This window comes from Podarcis cretensis (genome assembly GCF_951804945.1).
Source record: "Podarcis cretensis genome assembly, chromosome: 5".
Taxonomy (NCBI): Eukaryota; Metazoa; Chordata; class Lepidosauria; order Squamata; family Lacertidae; genus Podarcis; species Podarcis cretensis.
This window is the reverse complement of record NC_137174.1, coordinates 27252423-27276738: the sequence shown is the minus strand read 5'-3', so window position 1 is coordinate 27276738 and position 24316 is coordinate 27252423. Positions and strand designations below refer to the sequence as shown.

The window sequence follows — 24316 nt, the reverse complement described above, 5'->3', positions numbered from 1 at the left end:
AAGGTCCGTATAGTTAAAGCCAAGGTTTTTCCAGTAGTGATGTACGGAAGAAAGAGCTGGACCATAAAGAAGGCTGATTGCCGAAGAATTGATGCTTTTGAATTCTGGTGCTGGAGGAGACTTGAGAGTCCCATGGACTGCAAGAAGATCAAACATGTCCATTCTGAAGGAAATCAGGCCTGACTGCTCACTGGAAGGACAGATCCTGAAGCTGAGACTCCAATACTTTGGCCACCTCATGAGAAGAGAAGACTCCCTGGAAAAGACCCTGATGTTGGGAAAGATTGAGGGCACAAGGAGAAGGGGACGACAGAGGATGAGATGGTTGGATAGTGTTCTCAAAGCTACGAACATGAGTTTGACCAAACTGCGGGAGGCAGTGGAAGACAGGAGTGCCTGGCGTGCTGTGGTCCATGGGGTCACGCAGAGTCGGACACGACTAAACAACTAAACAACAACAATTACAAGTATAGTTGGGGGCGGGGGAGAGATAGACAAAAGTGGCCTTATGACATTATTAAAACCCAAGAAGAAGAGAGGAGGAAATTCATTCACTTCGGGCCCTGCGCAGGATACAGCCCATAATCCTCCTCCTCCTCCTCCTCCTCCTCCAGAAGAGCATCCTCTCCTCCTCTCTCCTTCCCCCGCCCGCCTCACGGCCTCGGTCACGTGACCTGTGGCGGCTCCTGTGCGGCTTGTCCCAGCCAGGGGAAGGCCAGGCTGGGCGGGGTGTGGCGCTCTGGAGCAGCCAGCCGGAGAGGAGGCGAGGGAGAAGAAGGAGGGAAGAAGAGGCTCGGCGCTCGCGAGAGGCGGACTAGGTTGAGCCAGCGCTGCTCGCGCGCAGGTTCCGAAGGCGCCGCGAGGGGCGAGTCGCGGCGGCCCCCCCCCCCCCCGCTCTGGAGCGCGCGGCTTGCGCCCCTCTGGAAGAAGTCTCTCCTCCTGTCAGGTGAGGCGCGCGCGGGTCACCCGGAGAAGGCGGCGAGGAGCGAAGGGGGAAGCGGGGAGCTGCGAGGGAGGGGCCAGGGAGGCTGGCGGGTCTCTGGAGGGAAAAAGAGATTGAATTGGGAACTGTGGCAGGCTGCTTCAAGCCAGTCCGTTCCCCGTTCTTGACTTGGAGAAATATCGTACAGTGTCTAAGCACGCTGAGCACTTGCATGGCATTAAGCACAGAACAGCATTGATGTTTATACAGAGTGTATATAAGCTGTGCAGTTAGTATGCGTTACTCAAACTACTGGCTGGGCAGATATACAGCAACTAAAGGAGACTGTGCAACTTGCCAGAAGAAAGTTTTCGCCATTAGTTTTATACCCACTTCTCCCATTGGTGAGAAATCTACCAATTTACAGTGCAAGGCTGCACGTGTCTGCTCTGCGGTAAGTGTGCATGGTTACAGGCAGGGCTTTTTATCAGTCTGAGCTCAGTTTCTGCACCTCTCAGTTGGGCACCATTGCCATTAGAAGAGAACCAGGGAAGCGTTCGTGGTGAGTTCTGGCACCTTTTTTTCTAGAAGAATAGCACTGGTTACAGTAGTTTACCTGTAGTTTATCCCTCACAGTTGCCCTTTCCGAGCAACCCTTAACAAACTACAGCGCCTAGGGACTGAGGTAAAGAATGTGATTCACGTGGGCTTTAATGGTATAATGTGGACACAGCTTTGGTTTCCTTTGGGAGCAAGAGCACTCTGCAGACCTTGCATCACTTCTATTTTATCTAGCACATTTGCATTCCAACAACGGGCAACAAAATCACAAAGCCTGCATCACAGAGAGTAACAGTGTGGACCCTTGCACCCCGTTCCAGATTCTAATCTGGTTAAACTTTTGCCCCTCTCAAAATTCAGGACTGCCAACAGCTTCCTTTTCTTACACCTGTTTGCAGAGCAATGGTCTTAGACTCCATGCTGCAAGTATATTGGCCATTCAGAAGACCAAACAAACATCTAGTGTCCTAAATGCCAGCCCCCACTGAGGAAAATAGCCTCTCATCTGTGGCTAGTAATAAGCAGTCAGCAGAAGGAAGGAAGAATGGTCACCAAGTAGTTGTAACAATGTTCTTGGATAACACAAAAGTACAGTAACATTACTCATTAATTTTTGGTCTTTCCCACAGCAATGCTTACATGGCTAGTTAGCGAAGATGTTAAAGCTGCTTCCCACTTAACAGATTAATTTCTAAAGAACTACATATTTGCCCCTGAAAGTCCTCCATGAGTGATGCCAGCTGTGATGAACCAGCACTCTGCACATGTCCTGAGACATATTTTAAATGACTTCTGTGTCTATTCCAGGATCCATCCCTGATGTTGTATAGTGATTCCAGAACTAAGGCCTTGTGAGCACCACACAAATTGCACATTGTTCTGCTCTTTTGTTTTTCTTTTCAAGTCTGGTAACTCGTATTCTGCAAAACCAGCTTCAGCACTCCCACACCAGTAGTATTTTGCTTTCCTTTATGTAGTATCTTGTAAAGTGGGCACAAATCTAGCCAAAGTAAAACACACTTAAGCTCCATTGATTTGCTTAGGCTCAATTCTCTTCCATTGTATTAACTCTGGCTGGATGGTGCCCAGTATTTCCAAAGTTTCTTGGAAGCTGCTAAGGGAAAACAAGTATAATGAATTATGTGTTACGCATTATGTGAATTATGTATTATGTGACCTCTCCAATAGCTAACTCATGGGATGCTTACAATACAGAATAAAACCACTGCTGCAAGTGAATACATACTGATAGGACATTTATGTCCTGACTCAATCCGTATTTATTTGCAAGTAAGGGCTCATCCACACGTCTGTTTGCACTGCAGTTTCTAGGCACTGGTCCAAGTGTTCTTTTGTCCCACTGCTTTCCCTTGGGAAAAGAAACACCAATCAGGTTTTCTGCTTGAACCAATGCCTGGAAGTCACGAACATGTGCCTAGAAATTGCGACACAAACAGAAGTGCGGATGAACCCTACAACACACTGGGTTTTTACTCCCATGTAAGATTGCAAGGGGACGCAGGTGGCGCTGTGGGTTAAAGCCTCAGCGCCTAGGACTTGCCAATCGAAAGGTCGGCGGTTCGAATCCCTGCGGCGGGGTGCGCTCCCGCTGCTCGGTCCCAGCGCCTGCCAACCTAGCAGTTCGAAAGCACCTCCGGGTGCAAGTAGATAAATAGGGACCGCTTACCAGCGGGAAGGTAAACGGTGTTTCCGTGTGCGGCTCTGGCTCGCCAGATGCAGCTTTGTCACGCTGGCCACGTGACCCGGAAGTGTCTCCGGACAGCGCTGGCCCCTGGCCTCTTAAGTGAGATGGGCGCACAACCCCAGAGTCTGTCAAGACTGGCCCGTACGGGCAGGGGTACCTTTACCTTTACCTTTAAGATTGCAACCTTAAATCATACATGAAATTAAATCCCATTCAATTTAGTTGGCATTTCTTCTCAGTAAGTGTACACAAGAAGATAATGTTGCAAGTGTGCATAGGCAACCTTTTTTAAATAAACAACACACACATACACACCTTGCAATCCAATCCTATACACTTCCACTCAGGAGTAAATCCAGCAGAGTTCAGCGAGGCTTGCTACTGCTAGCTGTGCAAATGTGTATAGGATTGCAGCTTGATGGTCTAAAACTGGATACAGAGAAGTAAACAACGAACAAACTGGAAAGAACAAAGGTATGAGTAAATTGATAAGTGTATGAAGTGAAGTTGATCTGAAAACTAAGACTAAAAACTTCCACAAACCTCATTCCTTAAGCAGACCATGATCCAGGAGTCCTTATGAATTACTTCATCGCAATGATGTTTTAAAAGGAAAAAAAAGAATGGCGCACTGAGACTACCAGTAAATGTAATAATCTAAGTATACCTAACTAGGTTCATTGAGTCAAGGGGTTGCATTTAACTAACTTTTATTCATGGTAGACCCATTGCAATTCATCGCCATGACTAAGTTGGATTCATTCATATCAATGAGTCTGTTCTGAATAAAGTTGAATACAACCCAGTGAAATGTTCTCCTATATAAGGGCAGTTGAGCATTTATTTTTTTTTAAAAAAAAAATCCTATTTATTCCCATTGGAATATGCTTAATTTTGGCTGGAATGTGCCCTACGGGGTTTTTGTTTTGTTTTGTTTTGATATTACATTCTTGCATTGTATTTGCAAGCATTTCTGATGAAATGTTTGAAGTATGGTCAGGGTTGCAGTTTTAAACTGGTGTGCTTACTGGAAAGTGAAGAAAAAAACAGGTTCAGTGATTTGTAGGTTTCATCATTAGGCTGACTGTAGACCTTTGACAAAGACAGCAAACTTCTATAAAGAAGCTTTTCTTCTTTTAAAATGAACTATAGAAATGGCATGATACATAATGTATAGAATTGCCTTTGCTATGAGATGATTGGTTACTATCAAGTTGTCTATTACACCCAGCACCGCTGCTTTCTAGAACATTGCACACTGAATCCAAGTTTTGTTACTGATTGTGAATCATTTATGCATTTTTAATAATTTAGATAAAAGTTATTTATGTCCATTTTATGACGTAGCTGCAACGAAAAGATGGGATGCTTGCAACATGGCCATTTTTATCTGATAAAAATTGAAATGGAAGAAGCAAGATACAACCTTGCACTTTTTCCACTTTCATTAATCATTTAGAGCTCTCATAATGGAAATTTGATACACCACTTCCATGGAACACCAGGGACTTATATGCTTATATTATAGGAGAGAATGAATCCATAGACACTGGAAAGGGCCTTAAATTTTTTTCAACCTGCCAGAGTCTTCTTGAGAGAGCTGGCCTCTCTTTGAATAATGCTCAGAGAAAGCAATTTTCACAGCTTTACTCAGGCAGTTGCTTTCCTTGTTTAAGCAGAAGCTTAATGACTTTGGGATCCATTAAGCATGTTTCATAACACTTATATTTTCTAAATGTTTCCTGCTTCAAACTTATTGCCTTGACCACGTTTTGAATGTAGCATAATACTTGGGTAATAGTAAGGGTGAATTCTGAATATGTCTTGGGTAGGCTGATTTTACATTTCTTTTAAAAAATGTATATTAGTGTGATATCTTTGGAAACATTGTAATTCTGAATAAATTAGGAGATTTTCAAAATGTCATTTTCATCAAGTTATTGATTGTGCTTTCCTCTCTTATTAAATGAGCTTTGACTCCTGCTGTAAACTAGCATATATGTACCTTTGCAGTTTTTTAGAGTGGCTGCAGTTCATGCCATTCCGGTTGATAACCATGCATGTTGTGCCATTGGAAAGCAGCAAGATTAGAAAGTAGCAGCTCTCCCTGCTAGTCCATTTCCAAACCCACTCTGCTGTAATAAGCACAGTTATTGATGGAGAAGCCAGGATGGAGGAGCAGAGGCAGCATATCCTCCATTGTTTCTTTGGACTTTCCTTCCCCCATGTGCTCGTCTATCAGTCTCCTCCATGTATTTCTGCACTGACCTCCTTCAGCTTCTCAGACAGAGCTTATCCGTGGGGCATTGGGTGCTACAGTCGCCCTGGGTTGAAGTTATGATGCTTCTCTGCGACCATTACTTGTTAAGATTGTTTTCTTTCTAACAGGAATGATGGGCTGCAATTACTTCAGTAGAAGCCAAGCTTAGGAGTTGAGATGTGGCTTCAAACCCAATACTCAGGATATAAGAAAAGATAGCAGTTTGGCGTTTGAGTTTGGAGATAGCTGAGAGATTTGAGATGGGTGTATGTTGGACTGGGAGCAGCCTGCAGGGTGCCCTTCCTGTTGCTTTGTGAAAACTGAAGCAGGGTTGGCAATTATATTGCTTGCTTTCAATAGTTTGTTCGCTTCTAATAGGATTGATTGTTGGCATCCGTCTGTCTTGAGACAATGGAGTGTGCCCTTGGTGGTGAAGACAAACTGCTGCGTTAACAGCACCAAAGTGACCTCCATGGGGCGGAAGCCTGAGCAGTGTATATGGAGATGTTGGGCTGTCCAGAGAACAGGACCAGCCTCTCAGCCTCACTGATGTGATCCAGTGGAAAGCTGAGCAATACGTTTGGCACCAGCTTGGCTGCAGGAGTTGCTGGAAGGAAGTGTAAAAGGTGCCATCCAACCATCTTAGGGACTCCACTCTGGATTTGTGTGTAGGGTATACTCCATAGCCTTTTCTTCTCCCAAAGATAACCTGCAAGGCAGTGGAGGTGCAGGGTGGGGGACCAAAGGTGGACAAACTACCCCAGAAGGAGTAGGTCAGAAAGGAGGAACTCTGTTGTCCAAAATCCTCCAGAGGTGAGAACATTTTTTTTAGTCAGAGGTTCGGAAGCTCAACTACAGAGATTCTAGTTGAGGCTGGCTGTGGAGGTCCACCAGGTGAATGAGCAGCTAACAAGCTTGGACTGTGGGTTATTCTAGTCAGTAGCTGCTAATCTGCTTTATGTGTCCTGGAGCTTGCCAGCAGAGATGGGAATAAAAGGCTAAAGGAATCGCTTCAGTGCTGGAAAACTGCAAAGGAGAGAGTGCAGCAGGAAATGCAACAGTGGCATCATGCACTGGAAGTGAGTGGGTCAGAATAAGACTAGTTGAAACCTATTTATTAGATGCCTTACAGTATGCCATAAATAAAGTAACCTGCAAATCTATTAAGGCCTTACTAGGTAGGATTTAGGGACGCGGGTGGCACTGTGGGTTAAACCACAGAGCCTAGGGCTTGCCGATCAGAAGGTCGGCGGTTCGAATTGCCACCACGGGGTGAGCTCCCATTGCTCGGTCCCTGCTCCTGCCAACCTAGTAGTTCAAAAGCACGTCAAAATGTAAGTAGATAAATAGGTACCGCTCCAGCGGGAAGGTAAAGCGGCTTAGTCATGCTGGCCCCATGACCCGGAAGCTGTACGCCGGCTCCCTCGGCCAATAAAGCGAGATGAGCGCTGCAACCCCAGAGTCGGCCATGACTGAACCTAATGGTCAGGGTCCCTTTACCTTTATAGGATTTGGTCCCTATAGCTGGAGTACCCCTGAGATAGGACCCTATGGTTGGAGTAGTTGAGGAGCCTACATGTAATGGAACCAAAGGGTTACGAAGGATAGCAGCCAAGATGATGAAGAGAATGAGAAGCTACTGAGAGCTATCTTGAGTGGATGAGGCTTGGTGGTCTGGCAGAATATACCCCACCCCCCGCCCATTGATGCAGCAATGAAACTGCTAGCACATTTGCAAAGCTAGTCCTGCATGGTTTCAAACTCAATGGGGGGACAGCATGTTGATATTCCTGCATTGCAGAGGATTGGACTAGATAACTCTTGGAGTCTCTTCCAGCTCTGCAGTTCTGTGGCTCTATGACCTCTGGATAAAGACTGTTCAAGGCCTTATATCAGCACTCTAGTCCAGAGCATGAGTCAGAGAGGGCCAATGATGTGGGCTTTCTGTAAAATTCTGAAAAGGATTTTATTCATATGCAAATAAAGGTAGTAATTTGCATGTTTATTTCACTTGAATTCAGTAAACAGAGCTAAAAGCTTTGAAATTGCCAAGCTTGGTATTGTATTCACAATTGGCTGTCATTCATAGTTACCGAAGAACTTAGGAAATGGACAAATTTCCGCTGGGGTGCAGGGAAAAAAACCTTGGAAAAAGTTCTGCTCCACATCACTGGAGTGGGTCAGTTTAAAGTGCATAGCCTACAGTAGCGCACCAGTCAAACTTATGCTGGTATACGGTTCTTGAGTGTGCCCATTCACTGTTTCCACTGTGCAGAGTCCCCTCCACAGTGTGATGCACTTATGAAGGGAGGCACAACTGTGCAGATGAAAGGGAAACGAAACATAAAGAAACAGGGACTAATGGGGTTAAATAAAGGGAAATGGTCTGGACACAGCCTTAGGAAAACAAGTCATTTAGTTAATGACTGATTACTGGAGAGCAGCTGAGTGGTTGTGGGGGTGGGTGGGTTTGTGTTAGGCTTCCTGAGAAGAAGGTATCTTAAAACATGTGATTTGATCTCTTGAAAGCCAATGGAGAGAAGCTGAGAGCCGAACTGCTAATATATAGATTAAGAGCAAGGCAAAGCATAGTTTATGGGGCATGGTGGCCACATGGGCATTGACTTGGTATTAGGGGTCAGATCAGGATAAGCGATAGCAATTTGTGGGGAAATCCTTTGCATAATGGAGGTGTGCTTATTAAAGCTCTGCAACTACATTCCCGACAACTTTGAAAAAGGGAAGCAAAAGGAACAATTCGCAGGATGAGATTCCCACACTGTGTGTTCTACGTATAGTGCAGAGATAAGGGAGCTGCACAGTCAATAATACTTGACATTTATATAGTGGCTTTAGAGTGTTTAGAGAACTTCGTACACTATATCAGTGATGTTACTGTCAGCTTCCTTCCTAGTATGTCTATTATTTTTGCATATTTATACTATCATCTTCCCAAGCAGCTCAGGGCAGCCTACACAGTTCCCTTCCCCTTACTATCTTCACAACAATTCTGTTGCATGGATAAGGCTGAGAAAGTGGCAGGTGGGAAGGTCACCCAGTAAGAATTGTAGCTGAGGATGGATCAGAACCCAGATTTTCCAATTGCCAAAGAAGCAGAATTTGAAATACAGTCATACCTCAGGTTAAATGTGCTTCAGGTTGAGCGTTTTCAGGTTACGCTCCACAGCGACCCGGAAGTTTCGGAGCACGTTACATCCAGGTTTCGCCACTCGTGCATGCGCAGACACTCAAAATGACGTCATGCTCATGTGCAGAAGCGGCGAATTGCGACACGCCCAGATGTGCAGTCGTGGATTGTGTTCGCTTCAGGATGCTAACGGGGCTCCGGAACGGATCCCATTCACATCCTGAGGTACCACTGTATATTGTATAATAATAATAATAATAATAATAATAATAATAATAATAATTTATTATTTATACCCCGCCCATCTGGCTGAGTTTCCCCAGCCACTCTGGGCGGCTCCCAATCAGTGTTAAAAACAGTACAGCATTACATATTAAAAACTTCCCTGAACAGGGCTGCCTTAAGATGTCTTCTGAATGTCAGGTAGTTCTTTCTCTCTTTGACATCTGATGGGAGGGCGTTCCACAGGGCGGGCGCCACTACCGAGAAGGCCCTCTGTCTGGTTCCCTGTAGCCTCACTTCTCGCAATGAGGGAACCGCCAGAAGGCCCTCGGCGCTGGATCTCAGTGTCCGGGCTGAACGATGGGGGTGGAGATGCTCCTTCAGGTATACAGGACCGAGGCCGTTTAGGGCTTTAAAGGTCAGCACCAACACTTTGAATCGTGCTCGGAAACGTACTGGGAGCCAGTGCAGATCTCTCAGAACCGGTGTTATGTGGTCCCGGCGGCCACTCCCAGTCACCAGTCTACCTGCCGCATTCTGGATTAATTGCAGTTTTCGGGTTACCTTCAAAGGTAGCCCCACGTAGAGCGCGTTGCAGTAGTCCAAGCGTGAGATAACCAGAGCATGCACCACTCTGGCGAGACAGTCCGCGGGGAGGTAGGGTCTTAGCCTGCGTACCAGGTGGAGCTGGTAGACAGCTGCCCTGGACACAGCCTCCATGGACAGCTGTGAGTCCAAAATGATTCCCAGGCTGCGCACCTGGTCCTTCAGGGGCACAGTTACCCCATTCAGGACCAGGGAATCCTCCACACCTGCCCGCCTCCTGTCCCCCAAAAACAATACTTCTGTCTTGTCAGGATTCAACCTCAATCTGTTAGCCGCCATCCAACCTCCAACTGCCTCCAGGCACTCACACAGGACCTTCACCGCCTTCACTGGTTCTGATTTAAAGGAGAGGTAGAGCTGGGTGTCATCTGCATACTGATGAACACCCAGTCCAAACCCCCTGATGATCTCTCCCAGCGGCTTCATATAGATGTTAAAAAGCATGGGGGAGAGGACGGAACCCTGAGGTACCCCACAAGTGAGGGCCCAAGGGTCTGAACACTCATCCCCCTCCACCACTTTCTGAACACGGCCCAGGAGGAAGGAGCGAAACCACTGTATAACAGTGCCTCCAGCTCCCAGCCCCTCTAGACGGTCCAGAAGGATGTTATGGTCGATGGTGTCAAAGGCCGCTGAGAGATCCAGCAGAACTAGGAAACAGCTCTCACCTTTGTCCCTAGCCCGCCGGAGATCATCAAACAGCGCGACCAAGGCAGTTTCAGTCCCATGGTGAGGCCTGAATCCCGATTGGAAGGGATCCAAATGGTCCGTTTCCTCCAGGCGTGCTTGGAGTTGTTCAGCAACCACCCGCTCAATCACCTTGCCCAAGAATGGCAGATTTGAGACTGGGCGATAGTTGGCCAAATTGGCCGGGTCTAAAGATGTTTTTTTAAGAAGCGGTTTAATGACCACCTCTTTCAGCGGGTCTTGGAAGGCTCCCGCACAGAGGGAAGCATTCACCACCCCGCAAAGCCCATCGCCCAGCCCTTCCCGACTTGCTTTTATCAGCCAGGATGGGCAAGGATCAAGGAGACAGGTGGTCGGTTTCACTCGTCCAAGCAGCCTGTCCACATCCTCGGAGGTAACAGATTGGAATTGATCCCATATAACAGTACCAGACAGAACTCTAGCACTCTCCCGCCCTGGCCCTGCTCCCACTGTGGAGTCTACCTCCTTCTGAATCTGAGCGATTTTATCTGCAAAAAACTTTGCAAAAGCATTGCAGGAGATCTTGGGGTCCCTACCAGGCCCCGGTGGTACAGGTGGTTCCAATAAACTGCGAACCACCTGAAAAAGTCTCCTGCTGCTGTTTTCTGCAGATGCAATGGAGGCGGGGAAGAAGGCCCTCTTCGCCGTCGCCATTGCCACTTGGTAGGCTCGACGTTGAGCTCTAACCCGTGTCCGGTCTGATTCAGAATGAGTTTTCCGCCACCGGCGCTCTAGCCGTCTCAACATTTGTTTCATCACCCTCAGCTCCGGGGAAAACCACGGGGCTGTCCGGGCTCCATGCAATCGGAGAGGGCGCTTCGGAGCCAGACAGTCAATAGCCCTGGTTAACTCTGCATTCCAGCGTGCCACCAGGGAATCAGCTGAAAGGCCATCAACTTGGGATAAAGCATCCCCTACCACTCTCTGGAAGCCAATTGAATCCATTAAGAGGCGGGGGCGGACCATCTGAATCGGTCCCACCTCCCTGCGGAGGGGAAGGGTTGCGGAGAAGTCCAGTTGCACCAGGAAGTGATCTGACCATGGCACTTCTTTTGTTTCGCTTTTAGTTAATGTCAGATCACCAACATCCGTAGAGGTAAACACCAAGTCTAAGGCATGTCCGTGGCTATGAGTTGGGCCAGACTTATTCAGGGACAGCCCCATGGAGGCCATGCTTTCCACGAAGTCCCGAGCAGCCCCTTGTAAGGTCGTGTCGGCATGGATGTTAAAATCCCCCAGGACAACCAAGCTAGGTGTCTCCAGGAGCATATCCGCCACGACCTGAAGCAGCTCGGGCAGGGAATCCTTGGTGCAGCGGGGAGGTCGGTACACCAGTAGGAATCCTGTACTGCCCCTATTGCCCAACTTCCAGAACATGCACTCAGAAAACTGGGTCTTCCCAATAGGACGCCTGGTGCAGACTAATGACTTCCTAAAAATCACTGCAACCCCCCCTCCCCGCCCACATGACCTGGGTTGCTGTGCGTAAGAGAAACCTGGTGGGCAGGCAGCAGCAAGGACAGGCCCATCTGCCTCATCCAACCAGGTCTCTGTCACACATGCCAGGTCAAATCCTCCATCCACAATCAGGTCGTGGATGGCAGTGGTTTTATTCATCATTGACCTGGCATTGCACAGCAACGCTTTCAGGTCATGTGGGTTTCCCTTGCTGATTACTGTATCCATATTATATAATATGGATTGCCCTATTAATATGGGGCAGCAGGGCTAATCAACTTTACAATGCGCATGTAAAGGTTAGTCGGCATATGCATTTGAGACACTTTTTTGGGGGGGGACCCACAAACTATATAAATGCAAAATGTTATTTTTGTTCTTGTCTGTTGGAATGCATATCCCAATCTTCAGGTGTAAAAAACTTCCAGAACAACCTACAAATATTGATGAGGAGATGGTCATTGAAAACATAAGTTGATGGTCCAGCTTCAAACTAATTTTCTGGAAAACCCAAATCTATTCACAAGTAGCATTCCCAGGTTGAGGTGTTTGCCTCTCAGTGCTAGCTCCACCATGTGTCCTCCAGATTGTTTTGCTCAGCAGCAAGAAATATTGATGTTGGTCAGCTTTGCAATTACACCCAATCATTACATTTATGTTGTTTTCAGTGATACTATACAGACATAATAGGGAGATAGATTTGCCGAAGTGTATGAGAAGTGCAAGGAAGCAATGGATTAAGTGTGTGAAGCCCATCCATCTGTTGGGTTAACTTGCCACACATTTTGATATACACTTACTTCTAATGGGAATAGCCAGACTTCAAAGGAAATAAACCCCAGAGATACAAACTTGACCAGTTAAGAAAGCACGAGGTTGAGACAGAGCAGATATTGACTCCTACCAAAGAGCATGTGATGGTGGCAGGTTGGAGGTTCGTAAATGATTGGTGAGTAATGCTAGATAATTGTAGATAGCAGGTGGTAAGAACTTTCAGAGTGCTTTCTATCCCAAATAGGTGATTCCTAAATGGTGCTTTGGGGCAATGTAGCATAGTCCTAAATAAAAACAAATCCACTCACATTGTATAAAACACCATGTTTTTTCCCCCCGCAGGGAAGATAAGGAACCGTGTGAACAGTTGTCTCTAAGAAAGGATTCCTTTCTGACTGAGCTCTTACAATGGCTATGAACACCCTTTTTCCCTCGGTGGTGAGTAGAAATTCATTCCTGGAAAATGTTTGTCACAGAAGCGGTGATAGATGAAAGTGCTTCACTAAAGCCATCCTTCATCTAACTATTTCTAGAACATGCCATCTGCAATATAAAATAACCTTTTTCTTGAAAAAGGCTCATTCACATGTGGACCACATTGTGGGACTAGACAGCACTTGTTTCCCTCTTATGGAAAACCAGAGAGAGAGAGAGACTCATAAAGGCAGACACATTAAATTTTATGAATAAAGTTGGTTTTATTCATCCTGGAGAATATTTTAAATTACCTCTTCTATGCATTTTCCTGAAAAGGAAATTGTTTGTGTATATGCATATATAGCAATGTTGGTCACCAGCTAAAATGCAGGTACTGAATGTATTTTGTGCAAACTCTTCACTCTGTATCAAGGTGTAGCTCATACATTTTGATTGCTGAACTATAGTTACTGAAGTTATGTAGGCTTGCATATCTTATCAAAATTGGTTTCCTCTTTTGCAGCAAGAAAGGAGGCGGATGCCAGTTGGGGAAAGGGGAATGTAGTGCTGTGGGGTTGAATTGATCACTCAAGGATTCCTTACTCCCAACTCTTTGATTCTAGTGTAAGGCAGGGGCTGGGGAAGAGGGGGACTGCTAAGCTACCCAAACTATAGCTTAGCTCAGTGTAGCGCAGCACCAAAACAGCCAGGAAGAGCAAATCAGCCACATGTATTCATGCCATTTGGTTTGGCTTGGTGTCATGTGCAAGCCAGGGGATAGTCACATGCCACAGCTAATTGTCCTGATCCAAATGCAGACCAAAATCTGAATTAATTTTACAGACATCCAGAGGACATCTAGAAAATTAAGCTTGTTATTTCCAGAGAGGGCAGAGTGAAGTAGAGTACTAATTTCTAGCAATGATGCTTACTTCATCCACCTTTAACTCTCTGCAGTCATCTTCTATGTGCCATCTAAGTGATACAAATGTAACCAGAAATCTTTTTAACCTTTCTTCATGATACAGTATTTGTTCTCCTAATTTGGGGGCTAACATTGCAACTCTCTTGCAAAACCATCCTTTGCTTTTCAAAGATGTGTACCATTCACACAGAAGGCACCCTCTGGAGAGAGCTGTTGATTGTAGATTAAAAGTTTTTAATGTTTGATGTTTTACTGTGGTTTTATAATTTGTTGTAAGTGTCCCAGAGTGAGTGGGGCGACCCAACCATATGGGTAGCAGGCAAATGAATGAATGAATCACCAGCCTCTATTTTTCTGTCTTTCCCAAGTAGGCTCACCAAAGCACTGGAATGGCTCTGTCTGAAGTTAGCCATAGTTTCCAGTATTCACAAGAGGAGTCATGAAAGTATGCTTGTGTGTATGCCTTTAACTAAACATGATGGGGAAAACCCTGAGCCTAGGGTTGTTGCTAGCTGCTTAAAGAACTTAGGGCACAGGTCTATGTCTATGAGATAAACTGGCATATGTGAATTTCTATGCATAAATTATCTATTGGGGAAAGCATAGCAGATGGCTAAGGTATCACTAGCACTGACCTTTGTCGTATACCCAGCTGGCTTGGGGTCAAAGTTAAAACCATGCTTTTTAAGTTTAAAAAATGGGGAGGGGCAAGATATTCCGGTCCATCATAAAATCCCTGGGCTACCCAGTAATAATGTCCCTGGACAGACCTCTAATGAATGTCAGGGATTCATACATGTTTCAAAACTGCTTTACTATTCTTTGTAACCTGTTGTTCAGCTACAACTGTATTTGTGTGTGTGTGTGTGTTGCTTAAAAAAGCAATTACAGATCCCCAGAAATATATTTTAATTATCAAAGCAATACATAGAATTATAAATATTAAATAATGAGCTGGGGGGGGGGAACCCAGTGGATCAGGATTGCTGATTGTTAAATACACTCTAGCTACATCATTCAGTGTCAGTGAAGACTAGATAAATGTTTTCTTTTCTTTTTGGTAATGTTCAAGTCACCATTTCAAGTTTAAAAATTGTGGATCTAAATGTTGTGGCAGCCATTGTCTGAGGTGCTGAACTGACCAAAATGCAAATGGCCTTTGAGTGAGGCACTGAAAATACAACTGGGGGACTTTTACTTCACTGCCTCTGTCGTTGCTCTCAAAGTAAATTGGATTTGGCAAGGCTCTTTCTCAAAGATTAGCAGTGGTTAGATTAAGATGTCCTTGATTTTACCATTTAATCCGGCACTGTTGTTTTGGTATAGTGAAGAGAACAAGACAACGGACAGCTCTTTTCCTGTTCTCTGAACTACATTAGCATCCTAAGACCATATCAGCTACTCAGACAGGTTCCTGCAGTGAGACCCCATCACTTAAGGCTTTTGGATAAAAGTGGCACTCCAGTGATGCATTCTGGACACTGATCCATGTCCAAGAGCAGAGCTGTTCACATGTCCTACCAAAAGCCTACAATTCTTTGCCCAGGATGAGTTGAATTCTGCAACCTGTGTAAATTAGGCAAGTTGTGTAAATGCACATAGTAGTTCTACAGTGACTGTTTTGTGTGACATACTTGGCTTTTGCTAGTCATAAGGAAGGACAAGGATTTAGGATGGGTGCACCCCAGCTATTCAGCTGCTCCTCTGGCTTTATGAGAATTTCACAAGGCATGGTTTACTTTCAAGGGTGTGTTTATAGCTGCAAGGGCTCAAAATATGTGGCATATCCACAAGGCTGCCCATGAAGTTGTCTATCAAAGTGACAAAGGAAAAGCAGTAGCTCAAGGCAGCATTCTCCTGTCCTTACAGTTTTATGAAGCTTATACAAGTTTAACAGAAATGGAAGCATTGGATATAATCTGGAAAATGCTCCAAGCAACATAAACACTACTCTGTACTCCAATCTCTTATTTAATCCTTTTAGGAATTTCAGGGTCCCCTTTCCTTGACATCCAGGATTTCTATGTATTGCTCAGATTAGTTGCACTCACTCTGCCGCTTGTCTAATACTTAAATGTTCAGTCTCTTTATAGCAAATCAACAAATTTCAAATGAAATTTAAGAGCACAGTGGTTCCTCAGGTTATATACGCTTCACATTCCAGACTTCGCAAACCCAGAAATATTACCTTGGGTTAAGAACTTTGCTTCAGGATGAGAACAGAAATCGTGCTCCGGCGGCGTGGCGGCAGGGGGAGGCCCCATTAGCTAAAGTGGTGCTTCAGGTTAAGAACAGTTTCAGGTTAAGAATGGACCTCTGGAACAAATGAAGTACTTAACCTGAGGTACCACTGTACAGTCTGTACTAAATGGGTGACCAAACATGAAGGGCTGGAGAGATACCAACCCCCTTATTTCTTTCACTATATTAACAAGCAGGTATGCATATACAATCACAAGGATTAGGAGGTTTGACTGTGCCCACATCCTGCATCTCATTCATTCAGCCCTCTCTTTCTTGGCCAAGTGTAAGTTCAGTGCCCTGAACTTTATTGCCTTACTCATTATTAACCCTCCTGATTTTGAAGTGACTACTCATGCACATGTGTTTACCTGATATATACCAAGATTTATCTTGGCATAGAGATGGAGTGATGGGGTGAAGTTTCCCCTGCTGCATTTCTTCCTGTTTGGTTTGTGCAAAAACAGGCATGATATGTGGACCTCCAGGTGTTGTTTGAGTAGAAGTTCCATGGCTGCGGGGTGAGGGAAGTTGGAGTCAACAAGAGGTGGGCAGTGGTTCATCATTCATGTGTTAACAGCACAAGAGTCTAGATAGAAAAAGTGATGTACAGTTATAATTGCAGCTAACATTTGGGGAAATTGCATATATGTCATAAATTATAGTTGTGTTGTTAATATGTTCAATCTCTGTTGCCCACGCTTTGTTTTTAAGTGTAAAGAGACTTCTTCCTTTAGCATGCATGTCTCTGGCATAGATCAACTGTGAGCTAACACCACAAGCCTAGTTTGTGAAATCCACCGTCTGATGTGGAATGAAAGAGGTGATTCTGCAAGGGCAAATTACTACCTCTCAGCCCAACTACAGTACACTTTTTAAGGCACATTCAACAGATACAGACACAAGTCTCCTGTTTTGCTTTAAGGAATGGCATGGGATGCCTACCCCCTTACTCCTCTAGCTACTTTCCTGCTCAAAATTGCTCTTTAAGCTGCTTTTTTGTCTCAATAATATAGTGTTGGGCAGTCTAGCTGTGAGTAGCTTCCAGTCCCCTTTTGTGGAGCTTCTTTAATTTTACAAAGGCTTCTCATTGGTGGTCTTGATTCACTACATTTTATCTTAGAACATTGTGCATATTTATGTAGTTAAACAATGTATATGCCGCTTAGCTATACTTGCCTCTAAGCAGTGACGTGTTTGCAAGCATGGGCATAATGCAGGCATGCCCCCCAGGGAGCCAGGTGTGACTGCAGCTCCTCCCTGAGTGTAGAGATGCTGATAAATGCAGGTTTTCCTGTGTGCTGTGTGGAATGGCCCTGCCTCTCGACACGACGGTGACTGAGGTGAGTTTCTTCTTCGTTCGGGGCTGGGATGCTACAAGGGAGCCGAATGCTTTTGAGGTGGGTCCTGAGATGGCGACTCCGTGAGATCAGCTCGCGCGGTGCAGATCTAAGGCTCTCTTGCAATTTCTGCCGATGGGGGCGGTGAGTAAACAGAGCGACCCGGACTGTGCATACACAGGGTTGGCGCTGGCTGGCTGTGTCTGTGTTGGGCGCTGGCAGCCGCCTCAGTCCCCGCCTCCTTACGCAGAGCCACCCGGCCCCGTTTTCATGAATGAAATCCAATCGGCCGAGTATAAATAGACCCGAAGGCTGCCGACGTCACCATGAGAGCGGCTCCTACCGCTGCTCCGGAGCTCGGCTCTTTTGCATTGCACTCCAGATTCACCCTGAATCCCGGGGGGGGGGGGGGGGGGAGGGAGGAGCGGGTCTAGCCGGAGAGAGCGCATCGGCTGCAGCTGCAGGAACGGCGCGAAGGGCAGCTCCAGCGCCATGCTGCCTTTGTGCCAAGTTGGCGGGCGGCTCTCCGGCGTTGCGCGCCCCGCGTAAGGAGCGGCTGCTGCTGCTGCTGCTGCTGCCGCTGCCGGGGGCCGCCGCCGTTGCTCAGCCGCGGAGGCTGCAAGGCACCAGTCCCTGCCGGGTAAGGCGCCGTGTTCCGCCGCCGCCGCGCGTGATCGTGCCCAAGTTTTGCGCGCGCTGCATCCCAGCATCACACCCCCTTCCTCCCGCGCCCGTCCGCTCGCTCGCGTGTCTGCCGACCACACGTGCAAGGTACCCTCTCCCAAAGTGTTATATGGCAGAAAGTTAGCGCGGTAGGACATTAAGCCTGACGGGGGCAGTAACAGCGGGGGTGCCCCAAGGGATCTCAGGCCTTTGACCCAGGGAGCTGGTGACAGTCTCCCGTGATGCCAGATTTGCTGACCGGACACTATTCCCAGGTTGGCACGGTTGACCGGCGGGAGGGAGGGGATGCTCACCTCGGAAGTATTGGCCGCAGAACCTAAAGGCATCATAACTTGCCCCCTTTTGTCCGTGCAAATGCTCACTGGCCTGCCTTAGCCTTTGCTGTGTCTGCGGCGTCTGTTGTGGGTTGCTGTGACAACAGCCACGGGGCTACCATGAGAGGGCTTGCAATGGACACATTAGGGGGCGTACAAGTTCAAGCCAGCAACCAATGGTTGCTTCTTGGTGTCTGAAGAAGAAGCCCACCATATATATTATTATATGTCCTTTGTGTCATGGGGAAAGCAAGTCAATGAGTGGGAGTAACACAGGTTGCAACCCAGCCAAGCCATTTATTTCACTTGCAAGACAGCAGGTGTGTCACTAATAGGAATAGTCTTAAGAAGTCCTGAACTTTGGCTGCATCATGCTTATGATATTTATACTGTAATAAACATTTTAATAGAACAATTGGGTTCCTCCTCCTCCTTTCTCTGCCCCTATTCCTTTTTGCTTGGAGCTTGTGGTTTCCAGCAGCCCCAGCACCCCTGTCAAAGCAGAAAAGGCAAGGCAAGCAGTTCGAGCCAGTCCTTTTGACCGACTTGGCTGCTGCTGGCCATAACGCAAACCATGCGGCTGAAAAGCTGGCTTTGCACATCTGTTCGCACGGAACCGTGAAGTTCTGCATATGGTCACAGCGAGAGCTGGCAGGCGATGCCAGAATATTCTCAGCAACTGACAGTAGCTCACCCGCCGTTTGTTTTCTGTTCCTGGACGTTCTCTTGAACAGCAGCCAAGCATGTAGCGCCTAGCAAACTGGCGGCATTAAATAAATGCTAAGTAGTGCTGGAGCTATTTTTTAAAAATAGGAGAAGATAGAAAACATGTATGTGGCTCATTCAACCTGTCATATGTATTTTTGGAACCCGGCCAATGGCCATTAGAATGGTTCACTTAATTAATCATTGCTAAGTCAGAAGTTTGCAGAAGACGGTTCTGCATACCTATCATGCTTCCTTTGCCCTCTTCAAGAAAATATGTTTTGCTTACACCTGAAATTACCTTTTAAATTATCTTTTTGTTTTAATGAGCAAAGCTCTTCTAAATGTTTTGTGAGCAAAAAAGCAAACAAATAAGACTTCGTTAAAACATTATTTCCTTTTTAGTGTTGTTTTGCATGCATTAGTGGCATCTATACAGTGACTAATCTGCAGTTCTCCAAAGGCCTGAGGAGTTTGTGCTTCTGGACTACTTTTGGATAGTTGATAGCTTGGATCAGTTGAAGTATGGTACATTGTTATCTAGGAGACACTTTTTTCAGTGGATTGGGAAGAAAATCAATCATTAATAAAAGCTAGATACTGAAATCCACACTCAGGAGAATAGTTTTCATCATCTCTCAGGAAACTTTGAACACACTATTGCTACAGTTTGATCAAAATCCATATATGAATTTGGCTTAAGTTTACAATGTTTGCATTAATATCCCACTGTCTGCTCTTAGGCCTTTATCACATAAAAGCTTTATTTGACAATGAATAGTTCATTCTAAGAAGAAGAAGGGTTATTAAGGCAATAATTAAATCCCATCATCCCTACATCTATATAAAGACTTGTATCTGATATCATTTTCTCAGAGTAATGGGAACAACTTCCCTCCTAATGATACAGTGGCACTTGCTGCAGTCCAGCAACAGTAATGTAAGTGATGTACAAATGTAAAGGAGAGGAGGGCTTAGGAACATAGTTTCACTTACCTCAATATTGTCTACACTAGCCTCCTCCAACCTGGTACCCTCCAGATGTTGGTTTGCAACTTACATCATCACTAGCCATGCTGGCTGGGGCTGATGGAGGCCAACATCTGGAGGGTGTCTGGGTGGGGAAGGCTGGTCTGTACCGACGAAATGTGGCTCTCCAAGGTTTCAGGCAGAGAAACTGTTCCAGCCCTGCCTGCAGTTGTCAGGGATTGAATCTTCTTCATGTCAGGGATTGAATCTTCTTCATGCAAGGCAGATAAACCAGCATTGAGCTAAAGCCTTCCTCTTGTTGTAATGGTGGAAGGGGTGCAATGGTACACTGACATTGTTGCTGTCATTTGCGTTTATTATAGCGTACGGTGCTTTCAGCAGAAGTGCTCCCATGGTGGTAAGCACTTCTTTTAATAATAAAGAAGAGAAAAATGTACTCCAGTGCTAGGGGGCACTAGGGAGCTCACATCTTCAAAGAAAAAGCAACGGGTCTAGAAATTGTGAGCTGCAGTGTGGAAAGGAATAACCTTGCCCTACTTTTTCTTTAAGAGGCTACTGAAGCATTATTGAGCTGAATGCTTAAACAAATTTCCTGCCATATACTAATGTCAAAACCATGAAAACAAGCTCTTAGTCTGGATAGACACTGAGAGATCACGTTTTGTCATCAGTGATGACACAAAACTGGCATTGATGTCACAGGCACTATTCAATAGATGGGCATAAACGTGGGCCAGGGGATGTTTGAATCTTAGTAGGTATATTTCAAAATATGAAAATGTCACCGGAAAACTGATTTGACAGTGATGAAAGTGCAACAGGGGGGAAAGCCATAAATGTGTATATTGTGCACACAACAAGAAGAGGACAATAGCATATCCACAGCTCAGAAAATGCATGAGCTGTATGAGCCTAAGAAGAAGAATATTGGTGTATGCTTTCATATCTTTAATTTATACTGTATGCCAGAGTGTTTGTTCAAGCAAGCTGTCAGTGACCTCAATGGCAGTGAGGGCTGTTTAAGAATGTTTACATTGGACAGTTGAGTTGATTCATATGGGAAAAGAATTCCTTACAACAGGGGCCATCCTGCAGGGGGACTAAGAAACAGATTGGGGTGGGATTCATAGTGAAGAGACAAGCACAAAAAACACAATTTCAGTATGACTTTTTCTCCTTTGTTGTGCTTTATGGTGCTGTTGCTTCAAGTTTTGTTAAAGTTACCATTCATACATGAAGCACCATTAATATGCATGGCACATTGCAGAGTAACATACAGTGGTACCTCAGGTTACAGATGCTTCAGGTTACAGACTCCGCTAACCCAGAAATAGTACCTCAGGTTAAGAACTTTGCTTCAGGCTGAGACAGCAATTGCACGGCGGCGGCGGCAGCAGCAGCAGTGGCAGCAGCGGGAGGCTCCATTAGCTAAAGTGGTCTTCAGGTTAAGAACAGTTTCAGGTTAAGAACGGACTTCCAGAACAAATTAAGTTCTTAACCAGAGGTACCACTGTATTTTACTATGTACGATCCTTCTCTCTCCCCCCTACTCCACCCCACCCCAAGGAGTTTATATTATATATTTTGTCAATATCAGAGTCAAGGGAGGAGAGGATAAGAGGAAAACAAGGGCAATCAGGGATAAATGTGAGCAAATGAAATTTCATTTAATTATGCTTCATTTTGATTGGGGTTTGGTCCAAGGCATCACAAAAAGGTGCTTTTGTTTCTTTTCTAATCTGCTGGTGTGGCATTTGGCCACACAAATGGACCACCGAGCTTTATCCTATCCTACATCCCTTGCAGTGCAACTAGAGGCAATGTCTTGAGAGAGTTGCTGCAGCATCCAGTGCAAGGCAACTTGAGCTGGGCACTCTGCTGGCCTCCAGAAGCAAGGAGAAAACCATGCTGCCAGAGCTGCCAGCCAACTAGCATCAGGGCCTTAGAATGAGGTGCAAGAGGCTATTGGAAGCCTCAATTAAACACTTTCCCTTTTGCCATACACTTGCAGGGCTTAATGGCTTCATGCACCAGTACCAAGGAACAACATTAATTGCTTCAGCGCAGCAGAAAGTACCATTTCCCAACAAGAAAATAAAGGTCTGTCGATGATGGTGCTGGGCACCTGATTCTATGCTGAGCACAGAATGCTGCAAATATTACACTGTTACATCTGCATTAGGAAATGGTAGCGCAGAAGTCTCACAATACAGGTGGTGGAAAGTGAGCTTGCACGTGTGTCTTCTGCCAACTGCCAAGCCCAGGAGGAGCACAGGCAGAAAGACAGACTCGCTCAGACATGGCATAATGTGGGTTTTCTGCACACAGTTTTGTATTGTGAAATGTTTTGATTTGGAAAACTAGAAGCATTACAGTGTGAAATGTGATTTCCTACAACAATTTTCAGATGTTTTCAGTGTAAACACTGCACATCAGCTGCATGCTAAATAAACCAACTCAGCATTGACTGTTGATTGTTGTGTCAACATGCTTTGGTTCTAATCTTACACACGCTGCAGAAACTGGTAATTTCAAGGCAAAATCCAGGATTTGTACTAGGGAAGGAATTCCCCTTTTATTTTCACATTGCTTTATGATACAATGGCAACCTAATAATTGTATTGTTTAGATCAGATCGAAGTCTATGTAGTCCAGCATTCTGTTTCTAGCAGACAGCAGCCAGGTATTTTTGGAAGTTCAAAAGCAGAACATGAAGATCATAGAATTGTAATTTGGATGGGACATCAAGGGTCATATAGTTCAGCCCCTGCCATGCAGGGATCACAGTTAAAGAATCCATAAAAGGGCCACTCAACCTCTACTAAAGAGAGTCCACCTCCTTCCAGGGTAGTTCATTCCACTGTCAAACAGCTCTTACTGTCAGAAAGTTCTTCCTACTGTTTACATGGAATCTCCTATTGTATAATTTGAATCAGTTGGGTTTTGATTGTACCTATTGCCTCTGAAAGGCTGTCTGGTATGGATAGTATTGTTGTGGACCATCTTTATGCACCCTTTTATCGAGGTGATACCCTAAAACTTTTCTTTCCCAACACTAAGTAGTATGATTTTGTAGATGATACAGGCTGCTAGCCCATGTAACACAAGATGTAATATTTCAGCTAGAGCAGTGTTTCCCAACCTTGGGCCTCCAGCTGTTTTTGAACTACAACTCCCATCATCCCTGACTAGCAAGACCAGTGGCAAGGGATGATGGGAATTGTAGTCCAAAAACAGCTGGAGGCCCAAGGTTGGGAAACACTGAGCTAGAGCAACTCTATCAGTGAAGCAGCATGTGTTTGTATATTAAATTCTGCTTTTAAAGTTGAATTTAAAGGGGTAATGATATCACAGGATTCGCAAACAAAACGTGCATCAGCTCAGATACTGCCCTGGTTTAAACAACCGTGAATAAGACCTGATGAACTGCAGGCTTGCTCATTACTGCTATCCTCCTCTGCATGTGGAGGCTAAGGGTGAAAGCTTCCACTTTTGATTAAACTATGCCTTCCTATTACATATAAGATCAGGGAACTGTGGTGTGTTCTTCTTGATTAGCAAAGTACAATTTCAGAGTTAAAATACACTAAAGTTTGTACATAACTGTAGCTTTGAAGAAGGGAAGAGAACAGAACAGATGGTTGCACTCCCTGTCCTCCTATTCTTCCAAGGTTTGAGTTTTGCAAGGGTTTGGAGAAGCCCAAAGTTTCAAGGCCAGCACCATATCAGGGTGACAAGAGCAGACATTCAGGGATCCAGAATGTGTCAGTATATTGCTTTTGAATGTTAGAGCTCATGCCCTCTACCTCTTGGGCCTTAACGGCAAAGGCACCAACATATGCTACAGATCAAAAAGGAACATCTCTGCTATCACAAGATGGAAGGAGCATGTAAATCTAGTCTTTGGAAGGGGATGAAGTCCAGAATTACCAAGAACAACCTATTCTGCCATTCTTATTTAGCTGCTCTCAAATAAGTAGCAATTTTTGTCCCAGCAACAGAATAGGATCTTTGGGTCGGACCTTTGGTCAAGTAGCTGAACTTGTTCCTTGCCTCCTGAAATCCAATTTGTTTGATGTAACAGCAGCAGCAGCAGCAAAGTTTCTCTGTCAAACAAATAATTCTAACATGAGTGTGGTTGTTTTCTTTTTTGACTTCAATTTTTAGTAGTTATCTTGAAATGGAACTCTAGCATACCTGAAGAAAAGAAAAGGGGGGAGAGGAAAGGCAATAACAGATCCTAGTGTGATATAGTCAGTTTTAGAAAACAAAGTGCGATGCATTGAAGGAAGTGAATAACAGCAAGTTATTCTGTTGAAGCTCATGGACAGCCAGT

General features: G+C 45.3%; 1 protein-coding gene across 5 annotated transcripts in view; it reads left to right on the top strand.

Annotated features, from left to right (window-relative positions):
- Window positions 1–766: 766 nt before the first annotated feature.
- The window catches only part of RHOBTB1 (Rho related BTB domain containing 1), a 65503-nt gene continuing 41953 nt past the window's right edge, over window positions 767–24316 (top strand). The window contains exons 1-3 of one of the 5 annotated variants that reach the window (XM_079975649.1): window positions 767–946; window positions 12707–12802; window positions 21992–22080. The gene's annotated coding sequence lies outside the window, so the exon portion shown is untranslated. Of the gene's footprint in view, window positions 947–12706; window positions 12803–17709; window positions 17928–20734; window positions 20913–21991; window positions 22081–24316 lie in introns of those variants that run through there. The other 4 variants (XM_079975651.1, XM_079975650.1, XM_079975653.1 and 1 more) reach the window with 4 other exon arrangements.